Source organism: Polistes dominula, unplaced genomic scaffold, assembly GCF_049000335.1.
Source record: "Polistes dominula isolate Pdom_NZ unplaced genomic scaffold, Pdom_raw_medaka contig_354, whole genome shotgun sequence".
In the NCBI taxonomy this organism is placed as follows: Eukaryota; Metazoa; Arthropoda; class Insecta; order Hymenoptera; family Vespidae; genus Polistes; species Polistes dominula.
In genome coordinates this window covers 15402-32735 of record NW_028300855.1, presented here as the reverse complement: position 1 = coordinate 32735, position 17334 = coordinate 15402, and the positions used below count along the sequence as shown (strand labels likewise).

The following is a 17334-nucleotide window of genomic DNA, read 5'->3' as shown; positions in this document are numbered from 1 at the left end:
AAACAACGTGGATTGTAATCTCACGTAGATACGTATTCTTCTTTTAGCTTTCAACTAGTATAATTATCTAAAAGAGCATCACTGATGTGTCAATGAAGTTGCTAATACCTAAATCTTAACTCGACAGTAAAAAGTATTTTTATTTTCTTTCCTTTTATAGTCTATCAATGTTTTCATAGACTACTACAAGTGTGAAAAATTCAATAAATATCGCAGGGGTTCCTACCTTACCATCCGATGGTTAGCTACCACCGGGACAACTAGAGATCAATGGTAGGTACCTTACTTGGTGATAGTAAGATATTATCAAGGAACGGTAAGTTATTATCAAAGAACGGTAAATTATTATCAATGAATACAGTGTTAAATCCTATTATCGCCTACTGATGATTAAATTAGTAATTAAGATAAATCTATTTAGACAAAAAAAAATCATGTGTACAGATCACTCGTGTTAGAAGTGAAACCTTCAAAAAACTAAGTTTCGAGAGAATGAGACGAATAAACTGCATCAAGAATAAGATAATTGTAGTATCTATTTATTATAATATTGTTACCATAAATAAGAAAGGGCACTAGCATTATCTCGGAGTGGAATTCCTGATAAAAACGAAACTTTTCCAAATTCAAGCAATAAAAATGGAATGCTGAATGCGATAGCCATAGATAGACATCAAAATCGTAGGATGTCTACCGAGGAAAAATATAATTCGACGTAAACTAAATAAATATAAAATATCGTTTTTATGAAAATCAGATATAAAAATGTAAGAATTTACCACTTTTTCAGATAAACATTTGTCTTACCTGGTCAACGACTGATTCCTAAATCTTATATATATACACATATATTTATAAAGAATTTGTTTTTTTTTTTTAAATTTAACACGCTTAATATGCTCCGCGCGTTTCTATGAAACCTGCTAGATCTCTCGTCCATTATTAAATTAATTGAGAACGATGAGAGTAATCGACAGCTAGGTAAAGTAAGATAGAAAAAGAGAGATAGATAAAAGAATTATAAGAGAAAACAAGTAATGAGATAAAAATAACATAAGGATAATTAGTTGTTATAAGCCATATAAATGATTAAAACAGACTTGTGAAGAAGAGGCGAATAATTGATCTTAATTTTCGTCTCTTATTTACGGAAAACTTGTAAATTTTGCATAAATATTGTAAATAATAATATTAGTTATAATATTAATCTCTTATTTTATAGAGAAACTTATTTAGTTTATTTCTTATGACAATCACGGCACTTTATATTAAAAAAATTATATAGATTTACTACTCATCTTTTTTCTCAACTTCTTGTGTTATGAAGTTAATCAATTTGCCAAATGTAACATCCAATAATCGATGACGTAATAACAAGTCGCACTTTTAATTTCAAGTAATAAAATAAAATTTAAATAAATAATGCTATCAATTTAATGTATGTTTTTTGCAATATCTTCATTTCATTCATTCTTTATATTGAATTAAAACAAATATTTCTAATTATAAGACAAAATCGCGTTGTACTATGTTTGTTAAGGCAAATATATTTTATTGTATGTATTTTCTTTTTTTTTTTTCTTTTTTTTCTTTTTTTCCATTTGGATTTAGAAATATAATAATCTTCGTTTCTTTACAACACTAGATAAATCAAATATAAAGTTAAAAGAGGTATAGTAAAATAAAAGATAATATTTCTATTGCAACTTATTATAAATTTTCTATATCATTTATTCCATCTATTATTTGAGATATATTAATTCTACTTGATATTAACGTCTAAGGGATTATCTTAATTATAGATATATAAGCAAATTGTTTTATAATTATTCTATTACTTTAAACAATTTCCCTATGTGTATGTCTTTTCTTTTTTCTCTTTTCTATTTTTAAATCTAATATCTCTCTCTCTCTCTCAGCTTTACGAATTTTACACATATAAAGCAATTTTACAGAGCAAAAGAAAATTAGTTTTCACAGCCTTGATCTTCACTCTTCGACGTATACTATATATTTAATTATTTGGCAAGAAAAATAAATTAAAATATATTAGGTCGAGTCATAAGTAATATTTTCCGTATTAACCTACTATAAGTAACCAAAACAAAGTTATTTTCGATATCATTATGTAGATAAGGATTCAGTTCGTCTTCTGTTAACTTTTAGATATAAGGAATGTAACATTTGACAGTTTCTCTTAACTGCTGAAATGGGTATTAAAAAATTCACATTACACATTTGACATGTAATATTTTAGGAATTTAAACAAAGCAATAGCACTAAGGTGGCAGCTGAAAAAATATGCACTGTGTACGGTGTAGATCTGATAACTGAAAAGGCAGTCAGAAATTGGCTTGTAAAATTCCGTTCTAGAGATATGATCTTAAATGACAACCCATGTACAAGATGTCTTTTCGATATTGACGAACCTTTCAAAGGTAATATTGGAAAGATATCTAATATATACGTTCAACAGATACAAATAGTGCGAAAAAAAATCTCTATGAAAAGTGTCTTGCACATTTATGTCGCAGAAACGCCATATTTTGTCTAATAAAAAACGGAGGTTATTTGTGACTCGACCTAATATTTAAAATAACCCCAAAATTGTGGACGAGACCTTACAATTTTTTACTGTGTGTGTGTGTGATTTTCTTTTAAATTTAATTTTCAATTTAATTTGATCGTTTCTGATCATTTAATTAGAACAAAAAACAAAAAACAAAATTATTAATAATATCAGTTAATAAAAGCGCACAAAAATATAATCCATCGAAGAGTAAGATATAGTCTTCTTCTATATTTCATATTTCATTGAAATAATAATGAAATATAAGTTATATTCGTAATGTGTGTGTGTGTGTGTATTAGGAGTATTATTTAGAAAATGAAACCATATATCTAAATACATATAATGGATATGTTCGAAATAGTCAAATATTTAAAATTCAATAATTTCTCGGACATGTAATCACATAAGTTACAAATACTTACATAACACATATTTGAAAAATTAACATTACAGTTTTGTGTAGAGAATTTATCATTAGGAATTCATATATTGCACAATATTGACATCCGCAATACTCTAAACACCATAGTTAATTCCACAATAGTGTGATAGAGATATCTTCAAATAGATGCTGAAATTCTTAATTATTAATTAGGTACACTTAGCATCATGTTACAATAATAGATACCTTTTTTATATTATTTACAATTAGAGCGTCTATATCATTATTTTTAGCCAAATTTTTGTAAAATATTAAAAAACTTGATTTTTTTATCGACATCATCATCATCATCATCATCATCATCATCAACATTTTTCCTTATAGGATATTTTTTCACAATATCGCATATTTAATATTAAATAAATTATTTTCTATTAACCTAATTTGACAGACATCAAATTTTGGTCTTACACACAAAAGTCTATTTTCTTTCTAAACATTATGAATGATAGATTTATTCTCATTTTTTTACCATGTAGTATTATTTAATTTTAAGCACATAAAATGTCAAAATACTCTATTGTGTTATTCTGTTTTTTGTTTGTTTGTAACATAACAATTAATGCTAAGGAACATGTTCATAAAACGTCGACAATCAAATGTCACATATGATTAACTGATTTATATTCCACATAACACAACTTTAGCACCATATATAAATTCTATACGTCAAAAGAACAAGCATTATCAAGTTTTTACTAACCTATGTGTACCATTTAATAGAAATACTTGGAAGTTTCATTGAATAATTCATCTGTATATATATGTATATGTTTGAATGTTTAAAAAAATGTTTTTGTCAAAATTTCGATTACAGGTACATATGGAAGTGTCATTTATATACATATATAGTATATACACTTTTTCACGAAAGATTCTTATACAAATGTGTTCACTAATTTTCAATGGAGGTAAGGAAAAAGAAAGTGTAATAAAATAAAATTAAAAAAAAAAATCACTAAAGTAGTTCACATTATGGTAAAGGCCAAGGTAATCCGGTGAAATCAACAGGTCCACCCAAACCAGCATCAGCTTCCAAAAGGCTCATGATCACAGCCATAGCTGCTTCGTCATTTCCATCGGAGGGTACTGGATTTAGGGATTCATTAATTGTTGTCCCACTGATCATTTCCATCATATCCTCGTCTGGTAACGGTCCTAAAAAAAGTTATATTTAACGTTGCGCGTGATTTTTACTATTTGTATCCAAAGAGAATAATTGTATATAGGAACCGTGCAAGATTTTTTTTTATTCAATGCCCGTTAAAAGATTTTCTACCAAAAAAAGAAAAAAAAGGAACTAAAGAAAGAAAGAAATCCGTATAATATAACAATATATTTTCGTTAAAAATAAATATACTATATGAAAAATAATTATTGTCTATGAACATGCATATATATGAGTATATATGAGCATTATTATGTTATACATATATTTCCATGATCGTGCACATAAAATCCAATTATGTCGTTTTCCTGTCACAAATTATTTTTTCTTCTCCTTTCTAATTTATATGATTTTCCAATCTACATATTTCTATTCTTCTCTTCTAATAAATCCGGCATTCGCACTACACAACAATATAAACGACTCCTAGAGACAGTAATAGCTATGACCTTGGTCGTTCGCGATGCTGTTGAGTTGTACGTTGTTGGCTACATGGTTGTACGTGGACGTTGGGTTGCTACTGCTGTTATCAGCACTTATTCCTGCTTGTGGGACCTCGTGAATTCTTTTAGGCGAAGTTGTCGTCGTAATCTGCGACTTAGGTCGGAAAGATGATCCCTAGTGTATCAATCGTTATAGATAGTTGGCTCCTAACACATTTGCATACATAGTACAAATATTAGATTGTCCCAAAAGTTTTTTCTTTTTTTCTAATACCAAATAAATACACAATATTTACTATTCAAAATATTATTTATTTGGTTATATAAGAACCTTTTTGCTTTAATACCTTCTTTTATCTCTCAGGCAGCTTTATTATGCCTTTTTTTCTAAAATTCTTATGTTTTTGACAAAAAATAAGTAAGAAGGTTCGATTTTTTCGCTGATTTCTGTTCTGACCAAAAGATTCTTCAATGAAAATTCCTCTGATCATTACTTATATGCTATGAAGTGGAGAATAAAGGATTAGATTAAGGTGTAAAATAAAACACTTGATTGAGCCAAACAAAGAAACAATGCCTTTTTTTATTGGCTCGTCAGGGAAAAGCCTTGCGGTATAAAAACCCTGGATGTATTTTAATTATAACAAGAAAAGTCTACCACGTGGTGTAATCACGTGGGAAAAATACCGTCGATAGAATTTATAATAATGGAAAGATCTCACCTCTCGCTCTCCTGAATTATAGCAATCACGACCTTAAGGGTTGTGATGTCGAATAGGCTTGCCTTCACAAGACTTAAAGATTAAGGTGATCTTTCGTTGTCCTTTGTGAATTCTTAAAGCCTCTTGTCCACTGTGGCCTCTATAATCCGTGAAGATGTGTATTCGTAAGCGTCCGGTGAAGAAATATGAAGAATGTCCCTTTGTACCGTCCCAGCAGGGCGTACGCACTAGCAGATGGAGAAGTGGGGAGGCGAGAGGTGGGGGTAGCTAGAGGGGCGCTTCGGTAGCTACTGGTGGTTGATCGATGCTCACGATGAGTATCGATCTAGAATTTTGATGGAGGTGGACGCGCGCGAAATTTGAATACTGCTAATTACCGTATGATCCTTTTGGATCGTACATTTCTTTGAAACGCAGATCACGAAGAAAAATTTTGAAGGGCAAAAAGAAGTTATTATCAAACGGAATTCTGGAGAGTATGCGGGATACGGTAAAATATCCCAATCAACCTGTAAGAGCGTTTTTTTTTATCGCTAATGCAATATGTGGTCTCGAGTTGCTATGCCTTATCAGTAAGTGTAGAATCCAAAATTTGATGCGATTACCATATCCTGAATGACTAAAACGTACGATATAGATAGCCTAATAGATAAGGCTGCATATTTGCACGAGCAGAGCAAAATAAGGCAATTTATAGCGTGATGAGAAATAAACTATTGGGACTACCTAATATTTATATTTTTATGAAATTTAAATACAGTTTATTTTTACCTCGGTATTTAACAATGCGGATTCTACACCTGGGCATGGACTACTTCCTGAAGATGAATCTTCACCACGTCTTTGAAGATCCAATACGTTTTCCGCTATTTGTCGTCCAATTTTACTTACCTCTACGTAACTCGTTATAAGTCTTTCCAAGCCTCCATTGCCTAAAATTAAAAAAAAAAAAAGAAACAACTAACTACTATCTTTTAATAAGAATAATTTTAGAATAGTCTATTAAGATGTTGCATATATGAAATATCGGATTTTTAAATGAATTAAAAAAACTATATATATATATATATAGGAAGGGTATATTTTTGAGAAAATCTCCTATGTTTAAATGCTACTCTGACAATGGACAGTACGATTATAACAGAAATTATGATCGTGAGATCATAGAGTGAGCAAAAATATAATACATATAATAAAAAAATAACACCCAAAACAGAACAATAATAAGAACCGGTAACAAGACATCGAAAAATATCCGAATAACAAGCAAAATCAGACAAGGAGACGGTCTAAGTTCGATCCATTTTAACCTGATCATTGACGAAATAATCGAGGAGGTGGGAAAAACTGGAGAAGGAGTTAAGCTAGGAAAAAAAAACCTTAAAATTATATGGTACGGCCACGATGCAGTCAACATGTCGGAAGATGAATTAAACAGAGTATACGAGTTTTTCGTTAATTTTTTCTCGTAACGCATCCACCGTCATACAAGTAACTCCCGGCGAATGTGCCTTTTACTATTAGTTTTAGCATAGTACAAATCTCTTAGAAATAAGTCACCGTGCAATAGCGAGTTCGCCCTACTCAATGGGTCAAACTATTGTCTAGTCTAATAAGACAGTAAATGTATGGTTTTTGTTAGTAGTTTTATTTGTACCAATTTTAATATTTCATATGTTACTGTACACTTTTAAACAAATAAAAACTTAAAAAAAAAAAAAAAAATGTCGGAAGATGAAGATGATTCTAAATGGATGTTATACAAGTTCGATAAAACGGCAGGTAAACTTAATATGACTGTTTTGGTACAGAAGACCGGATCACTCACCATCTTCAAGGAGCTTAGACAATGGAAGTTAGCAATATACAATCAAAGTGTAAACCAAGTGATGCGATTTAAGTACCTATTACCGATCATTACGAGCAATAGATTCCTAGAAGAGAAGGTAAGAGATTAAACAATCAAAGCTTCCATAATCTCTGGATATCTTAGGGATATCATATAGGAAAACAAACATGAACAGCAAAAGCAAGACACGAATATACAAGACTTGCATCAGACCGATAATGAACTATTGTTCGCGTTAGATAGGTATAATGGGGTATTTCGCCAAATTGATGTTTTCTTAACTCTTTCGCGCTAAGCGTCGGCATCTATTCCACTCCAAATATTCTTCAATATTTTAGATTTAGCTGCTATAAATGCTTGGATCCTTTACAAAGAAACGACAGGAATACAAACACAACGAAAAGAGTTATTGTTTAAATTAGCAGAAAAGCTTTCTACCGAATACAATACTGCAACATACAACGAGTGTTGTCCGACGGCTCGGCTAAATCCAATAATGGGTTACTTTCAAGCTACTCACTTATGTTCGTCCCCACAATTCAAGATAACATATTTACATGCATATACGCTTTCGTCAACATAAATATGTATTGTTTTGAAACATCAAAAATTGCAAGCTGCCATTGCCTTGCAAGCAGCAACAGTAATCAAGAACGCTACAGCTGTTCCACAATCATACGGATTGATGATCGTTACATTCGATCTTGCTTCAGCACCATTTTTGGCAATCCGCAAACTGCATTAATTATCAATCATGAAGGTCATAATCTTCAATGACCGCTAAGGTTATCACACAAGACTTATATATAAACGATCTAATCATAGGAGAAAAATAATACGAATAGGCCTTGCAAAGACGAGACAAATTGATAAAACTTCGTCAGCTCGGAAGCTTTAATTTACGTCAGTAGTCCTCGAATGAGCCTCAACTAACAAACGGATTGCCATCACACAGTGTCAAAATAAAATTGCAATTTAGCACTGATGACATACTAAAAATATTAGCTATTAGGTGGAATTCGCGATATGATGATACTATCTCATACATGGTAGCGCTAATCATCACACATACTTATCACCAAGCGGATCGTATTATCAAACATGGCAAAAATATTAGATCCATGAGGTTCAATTATTATTATATTATTTACTGAATTTAGGAACTCTTAAGTTCATTGCCGTAAATACCAAATCCCGCCATTGTTCCCGTCACTGAGCGCGATCCTTCCATTCACGGTCTTCGTATCCTAATTCTTTCAAATTTCTTCCCATATTATCCTCCCATCTACCTCGATCTCGGTCTACCTAGTGGTCTTTTCCCGTTTAGTATACCGACCAATATTTTGTGCTCCGTTCGATCCTGCCTCATACTCGCCACGTGAACAGCCCATCTTAATCGGCGTGATTTTACGACGTTGATAATGTCCGGTTTGTTGTACACTCGATGTATTTCTACGTTATGGAGTTTTCTCCATTCGCCCCTTCCTCATCAAGTTTTGCACTGAAGATTTTACGAAGAACTTTGTTTTCGAAAACCTAAATTTCTTTTCGTCCCGTAACGTAAGCGACTACGATTCGCTACCATAAAGAACTACCTGAAGGATGATTGTCCTGTATATCCTGATTTTTAATCGCCTAAATTGATTCTTTTCTTAAGTTCTTCGTTAATTTCGTTCGTCTGGTTTATGTTCGATCCTAAATATCTAAAGTTGCTTACTCTTTTGAAAGTTTTATACCGGACGACCACTGTTCCAGTACTAGGCATATTCTGAACTCTATCGGTGACCATATATTAGTTGTTATCCACGCTTATTTGTAGTCCTCGATCTTTTGTATTATCTATTAATATTTTTGCGTTAATAATCTATGATACTTTATTGTAATCTAACAAAGCAATATCGTTCGCTTATGTAAACAGTTTCGTTGTCCCTTTAAACTGCAGTATGTCTTTACGATTTTGAAATTCTTTAATAGAAAGTTATAGCAATAAATTAAACAAAAGAGTTAACAGTGAGTCACCCTATTTTAACCCGCTATGCATTCCACATTTGTTCAGTACCGAACCCTCTGTAGACGATAAACTTTAGATTTTGTTATTTATTATAATATTCAATTTTTGGTAAACTGATCCTGCGATAAGCCTATGAAATAAAATATCGTAAAATATAATAGGCAGCAGGTATAAGGTATTGTTTACTTGAAGATTAAAAAATTCCAAAGGGCTATAATATTCCAAACTGTCTCAATGATCGAAGAAACATATTGCTGCAAAGAAAACCTTTTTATAGTGTCGGGTCCCCCCTCCTTTGAAGTGTTACACGATACGTTGTAAATATGAAATAACATAAAGAAAGAACATTCCTTATGGAAAACAATCCTTAGGTTAACCCTCACTACAACCCTTTCAAAAATCATAAGATTTTCTTTCGGGAGAAAAGAAGGTGGGGGACCTTCCTGCTATTGACTAATATGTCCCACTTAGGTCCTTCCCTCACCAAAGGGGTGTAACTAATTTATGTATAAATACCCCTCAAATAAAGTAAGAAGTGTTCTGTCTATTAAGTATTCTTGCTTGTAGAAAGGCCTGTGTGTCTTCGGACACATTGTCCGTCCGAAATACTCTTTATCGTTATACATTCTTGTCGTTATACATTTTTGTGTTATACATTTTACACATCATACATTTATACAGTCCACATCGAACAATTGTTACACAGTCGCCAAGGCTCAAGTTAATAAATCATTGTTGACTTAAGAATTGCCCTTTGTATACTAGAAAACAACTCACAGCGTATAAATTTACTGTCGTGAGCTTTCCGTGCAAGACGCGAGTATAATTGCAACTTAAAAATTGTACGTTAGGTTGAAACGAATTCGCGTCAGAATAACATATAGTGCGAGCTAACAATATTGAATAACCGGTCCAAATAATTTTTCTACGAGTATAATGACTATTTTTTGTTATTTTTATTGCTAACTATAATATATATATATATATATTATTGTATTTTTTACGTTATGATATTATATTGTATTGTATTCTTTGTAATTTTATATTATTAATATAGATATAATATTGAAAGAATTCTTTATAATAAAAATATCTTCTTAATATCGTATTTAATTTTGACTTATAACTGATTACAGAAAAATAGTATTTTTCAAATACATTCAGACCTAGACTGTAATCCGAGCATTAATTATTGTATAAAAAATGAAATATCAATGCATAAGATATTGCCGTTTTTATTTCCTGAAACAAAAAAAAATAATTTGTAAATGAAAATGTATATATTCAAGAACGTCGTATTATTTTCAATCATTTATATTGTATTTCACTTATTTCATAATATACTTACTTTGCTAAATAAATCGTATGACATTAACCACATTTTACCCAAAATTAAGGAAGATTGTTTCATACTTCTCATCATGATCAATATTGATAATTTTTGATATTTCGTTGGTATCAAATACCATGGTTGAATGATTCTGGAAGAGTTCGTTTAACATTTAACAAGCTTCAAGTTTATTATATAAAATGCAATAAAAAAACGTACTATGATGTATACTCGTGCATACTCTGGTGCGTTATAGTGAAAGAGGCTTTGAACTTGCTACAAACGAACTCGCATCATATAATTAAAATAGGCAAAATCTATGAATAGCTTTGTAGAAGCATTAGAGTTTAATTTATAGTTTTATGTTTCTTTTCTTCTTTAAGTACTTTTATATGCCCTCCATCCACTCTTCTGTTCTTTTAATGAATGGAAAATTTTATATTTTTTTCTAAGTATAAATTAATAATTCTTATCACAATTTTATCTTCATAAAATATTATTATTGTTATAATTATTATTTAATTTGTTTTTTTATTTCCTATTTATCTTATTTTCTTAAAATATTATTAATAATCATGTTTCATAATTATTAATATTTAATTTTAATTTGATTTGCATGTAAACGTATTGTTACATAGATCGATTCACACGAATATTTTATAAAATATTATTTATTAAATTAAAAATGATATAATTAGAATATTTACGTTTCCTGGAAAACATCAGTACTGTGATCTAATAGTATCTGTCCAACGTGGCCTTGCAAAAATGCAACGAATGTTATGCTCCCCATATAAAATAAAGTTGTTAGAAATTCAATTACGTTGTTCTTGTTCAAACCAAACTGTAACAGCTACATTAATATTATCAAATTATGAAATACTAATGTAATATATCAAAAAAAAAGAAATTACCAAGACACCTTTTTATTAAACTAAAAAAATTTTTAAACAAATTATAATAATATTTTTTACTTTTTTTGTTTACCATTACTAAGTCAGTACTAAACATAATAGTTCCAAAAATCATGCACAATGTACAAGTAAAGTCCAGTAATAAGTTTATAGATTCGATAAACCTTTAATAATTAAAAATACCAGTATGCAATATTACATTTTAAAGAAAAAAAAATTAAAGGTTTAATTTTTTGTATATGATTGAATGAACTATCATAATCGAAGAAACTAACTTGATTACACGATTGTGATGAATAATAGCTCGATTAAGCGTGGCAGAAATCACATCTTCGTTATATTTAAAACAGCATAATTCTTCTGTTTCGAATAAACTCTCAAGTATTACTCTATAACACATAATTATTATATGTTTGAAATTTTTAACAATGTCATTAACGAAACTAATTCTGCTATAAATTTATTCACTCTTCAATATTTTTTATAATGATTTATGCGATATCGAACTTTTTATAATATAATATCTAATGTTAAAATAATAGTAATAATCAGCATTTTGATATTTAATGTTACATAATAAGAATTTAAAAAATAAAGTACTAATTGTTTAATAATAGTTTATATTTAATGTTGGGTGTTACAATATTTTATGAATTTATAGATTTATATATTACAAGGAGAAATCAATAAATTTAATTATTAATTAATAACTAATAATACAATGACTCAAACAAGTGATCAAATATTCTCAAAGTGCTTAAATTTTTACATATTTTTTGTTATTCACATAGTACAGAAATAATTTAAATATGTTGCACATTTTAACCAAAATTAAATAATTAAAAATAATAATATAGTGATTATTATATTATTGTATATTATTATATTCTAAACACAATCATTAATTATTTTAACGAATTACACAAATCAGAAGAATATTTTAAAATTTCTTACCCGACTATACGAAACATACCGCATGCGTGTAGTATTACTGTTTGACAATATCCTAAATTTATTATTAATAAAGCAGCTTGTAATAACATTAAGATCGAACATATGAATAATGTTAAACACGAGTGTTCCTTTGCATTTATAACAAACAATTCTATTTCAATCATTAATTCGCATGTTGTTATGTTTCTTTTTGAAACAAAATTAAAAGTCGATGATATCGTCGATATAAATATTTGAATTATTGCTGGCGTAAGGCATATAACTGGAAAAATAGAAACCAACATTATTTTTAAGTTAAAATATATAATTACATGTTACATAATAATTCATAAAAATAAAAAGAAAAAGAATTTTTTTATCTATCTCACGTAATAATATCTGCGTATTAAATTTGCCTTTTTCGGCATATTCTTGAAGAACAATAAATTCTCGGGTTGTTTTTAAATTGTGCCAATCGTTTCTAATATGATTAAAATTTCCTTCTCCTGTGGATGTATAAAAATGATAGATAACTATATTATTTTTACTGTGAAATTTAAAAAAAAGAAATGAATGTATTAATTGTATAACTTTTGTAAGTAAACGATTTTAATTAAAAAATAAAACAAAAATATTAAGACTAAAAAAAAATATAAAAATATTATAGACCTTACTGATTGTATCAACATACATGATTAATCTTCCAATTATTAATAATATAGTAACACAAAGAAATGCATAAGGACGGTCCAAATATAAAGAAACTTTCGGCTAATGTTTGTATAGTATATTCCCATAGTAAAAAAAACGGGTATCTAAAAATTATTTTAATCTGTATATATCAATCTTTAAATATTATCCGAATAAAAAATTAAATTTAAAAAACCCATCCTATGTCACACAATTTTTATCTTACATTTTAAACACCTATCTGTATATTTCCACAAATATTAATACTATGAAATTATTTAATATTATGCATATTCTAATAGCATGTAAAAAACAAACAATTTTGTTGTAAAATATTTAAGTGCTTCATTATATTTCTCCTTCTCTTTAGAAAATATTTTTATATAAAACATAATAATATATTTACTATATTAGAGAATTATATAATTTAAATATTTTCTATTCTAAACAGATGTCATATTTTAAAGTATTACATATTTATTATTATTATAATATCTCTATAACATGATTTTGTAAAAAATACACCCACATTCGTATAAAATTACACGTTTATTTATCGTATCTCATGCAATAAAAAAAAAAAATTTGTAATTTCGTAAAATTTTAAAAACTCTTTATAAAATCACAATAAAATAAAAACTAATTACCTGAATATATGTGTGTGATTCGTGAAAAGAACTGGACCGCAGGACTGACTGGACCAAGACTCGAACAACGGATCGTTCGCTTTCCGGACGACTGTTCTTTTAACTAATTGAGCTATCCGAGGAATAACGATCAATGTTTCTCAAGAATGCCCAATAAAATTGGCATAGAGGTGCTCATCCCACACATGTTTGTGCCCATAATTAGGAAAGTGGTCTAAGTAAAAATTAAAAAAAAATGAGTTTCTTAGTTATTACGCACCACATTATTTTAAACTAAATAAATTCAATGTAACTTTCACGATATTGTCAAAAATGAATCGTTAGATAATGTTTGTTTTTTCAATATTACATATAATTCATATAATGTTCAAATAGATATCTTTAAATATCTCGAAACAGGAGATACAAAGCTTAGACCACTTTCATAATTATGGGCACATATATAGAAAAAATGAAAATTAAGTAGAAAAATAAATATCTTACAACTTACTTGTCCAACGAGAAATAATGTTGATAAAAAGTAATATAAGAACGTATCGTTTGCCACATTCCAGTTTCGTAAGGCCAAATACCGATAAAAACACTTAGACGTCTAATTAATTTATAATAATGATTAGAAGAATAGAAACTGTCTGCATCTTCGAAGGAAAATTCTTCGATCATTTTCCTTCAATGGTCGAAACAATACTGTTTCAGCTTAACTTCTCCCTACCGTTGTTGTTGTTGTTCAATATCTATGATAACGATTGAAAATATTTATGGTACATGGCCAACACGCATCGCAATATCGAAATTTCCTATTCTTTTGATATGAACCGTGCACTAGAGGTTGTTATGTCGACCTGTAATGGGACTGGTATTACCTTAAAATGCGATTGACACGCACGAATGTAGTATGTACATAGATACATACATAATATACATATATACATACATAGATACCGAGTATATATCTGTCATTACAGTAACACCCACATTGTGATTGAGGTCAAGCTTCGTAAATTATTGAACGTTAGCTCGAATGCATTACGATTCAAATATTATTTTTCTGCCCCCCTGTAACCCTCCTTTGACTAACCCTCATACATACAACCCATTCTTCTTTCTACTCACTAGTATACACAATGTTACTTTTATCGGTATAGTCAATTTGTAATAAAACAAATAAAAACTCTAAATTGTTGGGTAATTTTTTTTCGCTTTCTATTAGAATTTCTTTTTTATTTTTCCTTTTTTTACGTTAGTGTGTGACTGATTTTTTATTTTTGAAGGTTAAAAACGAGTTGGCAATAGAGGTTTTTTGAAGTGAAAAACTTCTTTAGAATGGGAGTGATCTGAAAATTAAATAAACGGAAACGGAGCTATGTAACGAAGCTATGAAACGGTTGCCATACTAAATAATGAGAGAAAAAGAGACAAACATAGGATTTAGACTGCGAGGAAATGAGACGGAATATAGCTATACAGTTTTCTATTCTTGGTCTCCTCTTTATGCTATGCATCGTAGTTATCGCTCCTGGTTGTATATGTGTGTGTGTGTGAGTGCGACTGCATTCTACAAAGCGTAAACACACATATTCTTTCGATACTCGAAATGTTTGTAGGTGGGAGTGATAGAAGGGTAGAAGAATAAACAGAGATAAGCACGGAGATATGCGACGAAAGTATAAGGTCCAAAGAGAACCGACGGTCGACATAAACAAAGAAGGTGCGTGGTATGTTTTTTTTTACCAAACGTGTCATTTATTTTCTATTTAAAAATTTTTCTATTTTATTGAAAAAGTATTATTAAATTATTTATTTCGTAAATATTATTCCTATTATTGATTATTAAATATATAGATTAAAATAACTGTATTGTCTGGAAAATTTTACAAAAAAAAAATTCATATATAAGATACATGAAAGAAAAAGAATTAGACAATATTGTAAAATGCTTTGTTTATAAATATCAAAAGATATGTTTTTTAATTATAATGTTTGCGGATTTAGCAAATTTATTCTAATTTTTCAATAGAATAGAAAATTTTGTATATACAAAAACTCGATTAAGAGGCTTTTTAACGAGGCTTGTGTACGAGACTCTTCTACGAGGCCTAATTAAACAAACCCTACAGATTTATCGGAAATATCCTACGGACTTATCGGACGAGACCCTTCGGACTTATCAGACGAGACCCTACGGACTTATCAGACGAGACCCCACGGACTTATCAGACGAGACCCTACGGACTTATCGGACGAGACCCTACGGACTTATCAGACGAGACCCTACGGACTTATCGGACGAGACCGTACTGACTTATCGGAAACAACCTCACTACTTTTCGGAGAAAACCTCACTACTTTTGGGAAAAAACCTCACTACTTTTCGAAAAAACACCTTACTACTTTTCGGAAAAAACCTCACTACTTTTCGGAAAAAACCTTACTATAGAGGTATTTACTACAATAACAGAGGTGTTTAGTTACCATGAATTTTTTCGTTACCAGAAGCAACTTGTCTCATTTCTTTGAATTGAGAACTTGCTTGCTGTGTAATATGTTATCTATTTATATATGTTTTCAATAAAACGTATAATAATTTTTGAATGTGATAACAATAATATAATAATAATTTTATAACAAATAAACCCAACAATTATCCTACTCCTGATATTCTGCAGTCGTCTCTTTCCCTCGAAACTTAGTTTTTCGAAGGTTTTCACTTCTAACACGTGTGATCTGCCCACATGATATTTTATTTATTTATATGATTTAAGTTTCACTTTTTTTCTGGGTTTTTATCTAACATTTCTTGGCCATTTTTATGTTGAGAGATAAACGTTTCAATTTATCTTGGAAATTATTATTTTCTAACGTAAGTCGATTCTAACATTTGATAGTTAGACGTTATTTTATGTAATTTTGGTTCGTATAAACGTTAAATTATATTATATCATTTCTTTTTCAATTAGCAAAGCTATATTTATGTAAATATCACGTAATATAAACTTATTGTTTGTACAAATAGATCATCATTTTATTGAAGGAAGATAAATGTTAATAAATGTTGGAATTTTAGAGTATGTATGTATGAGTGTTACTTAGATTTAAGAACGAAAATCAATCTCTCTGTTTCTCTTCTAAGATTTCTAGAAAACCATAGTTTATTGTAACACATATGAACTGGCATGCTGTGGAGAGCGACTGATATAATAGATGTCGCTCATATCGGAAGTGAGTCGAAACCTAATAGTTGTGAACTATAGTTCATTTTTTTAGTCTATTTAAGACAGCCCTCCGGTAAAGATGTGATATTCCTTGTGCCCTTAAATAAAAGTTTTCTGAATTAACTAGTTAAGCGTGTTTGACGACTATATCCGTCATGGAGATGTGGCAGAATTTTTTGACATGACGACTACATCCGTCATGTGTAAAAGTTTGTTACAATTTGATGTTTAATCTGTAATTTTGGCGTTAAATAAATTATATTAGTAAATTTTAATATGTTAAAAATGTTTAATAGTCAAGACGAAATGAAACAAGCAAATAAAATTTATAAATAATTTGAGCTGGATTTATAACTTCCAGGGAGCTTACTCGTAAACAATGTAGTAACAATGGATTTTTA

The 17334-nt window shown here is 29.5% G+C and overlaps 1 long non-coding RNA gene across 1 annotated transcript; it reads right to left on the bottom strand.

The window, feature by feature from the left end:
- Nucleotides 1-3300: 3300 nt before the first annotated feature.
- LOC149033791 (uncharacterized) lies at nt 3301-5506 on the bottom strand. The gene is made up of 2 exons (XR_016176478.1): nt 4632-5506; nt 3301-4172 (listed from the first exon to the last, which is right to left on the bottom strand). It is a non-coding gene; the product is annotated as an uncharacterized LOC149033791 (long non-coding RNA).
- Between the last annotated feature and the right edge of the window lie 11828 nt (nt 5507-17334).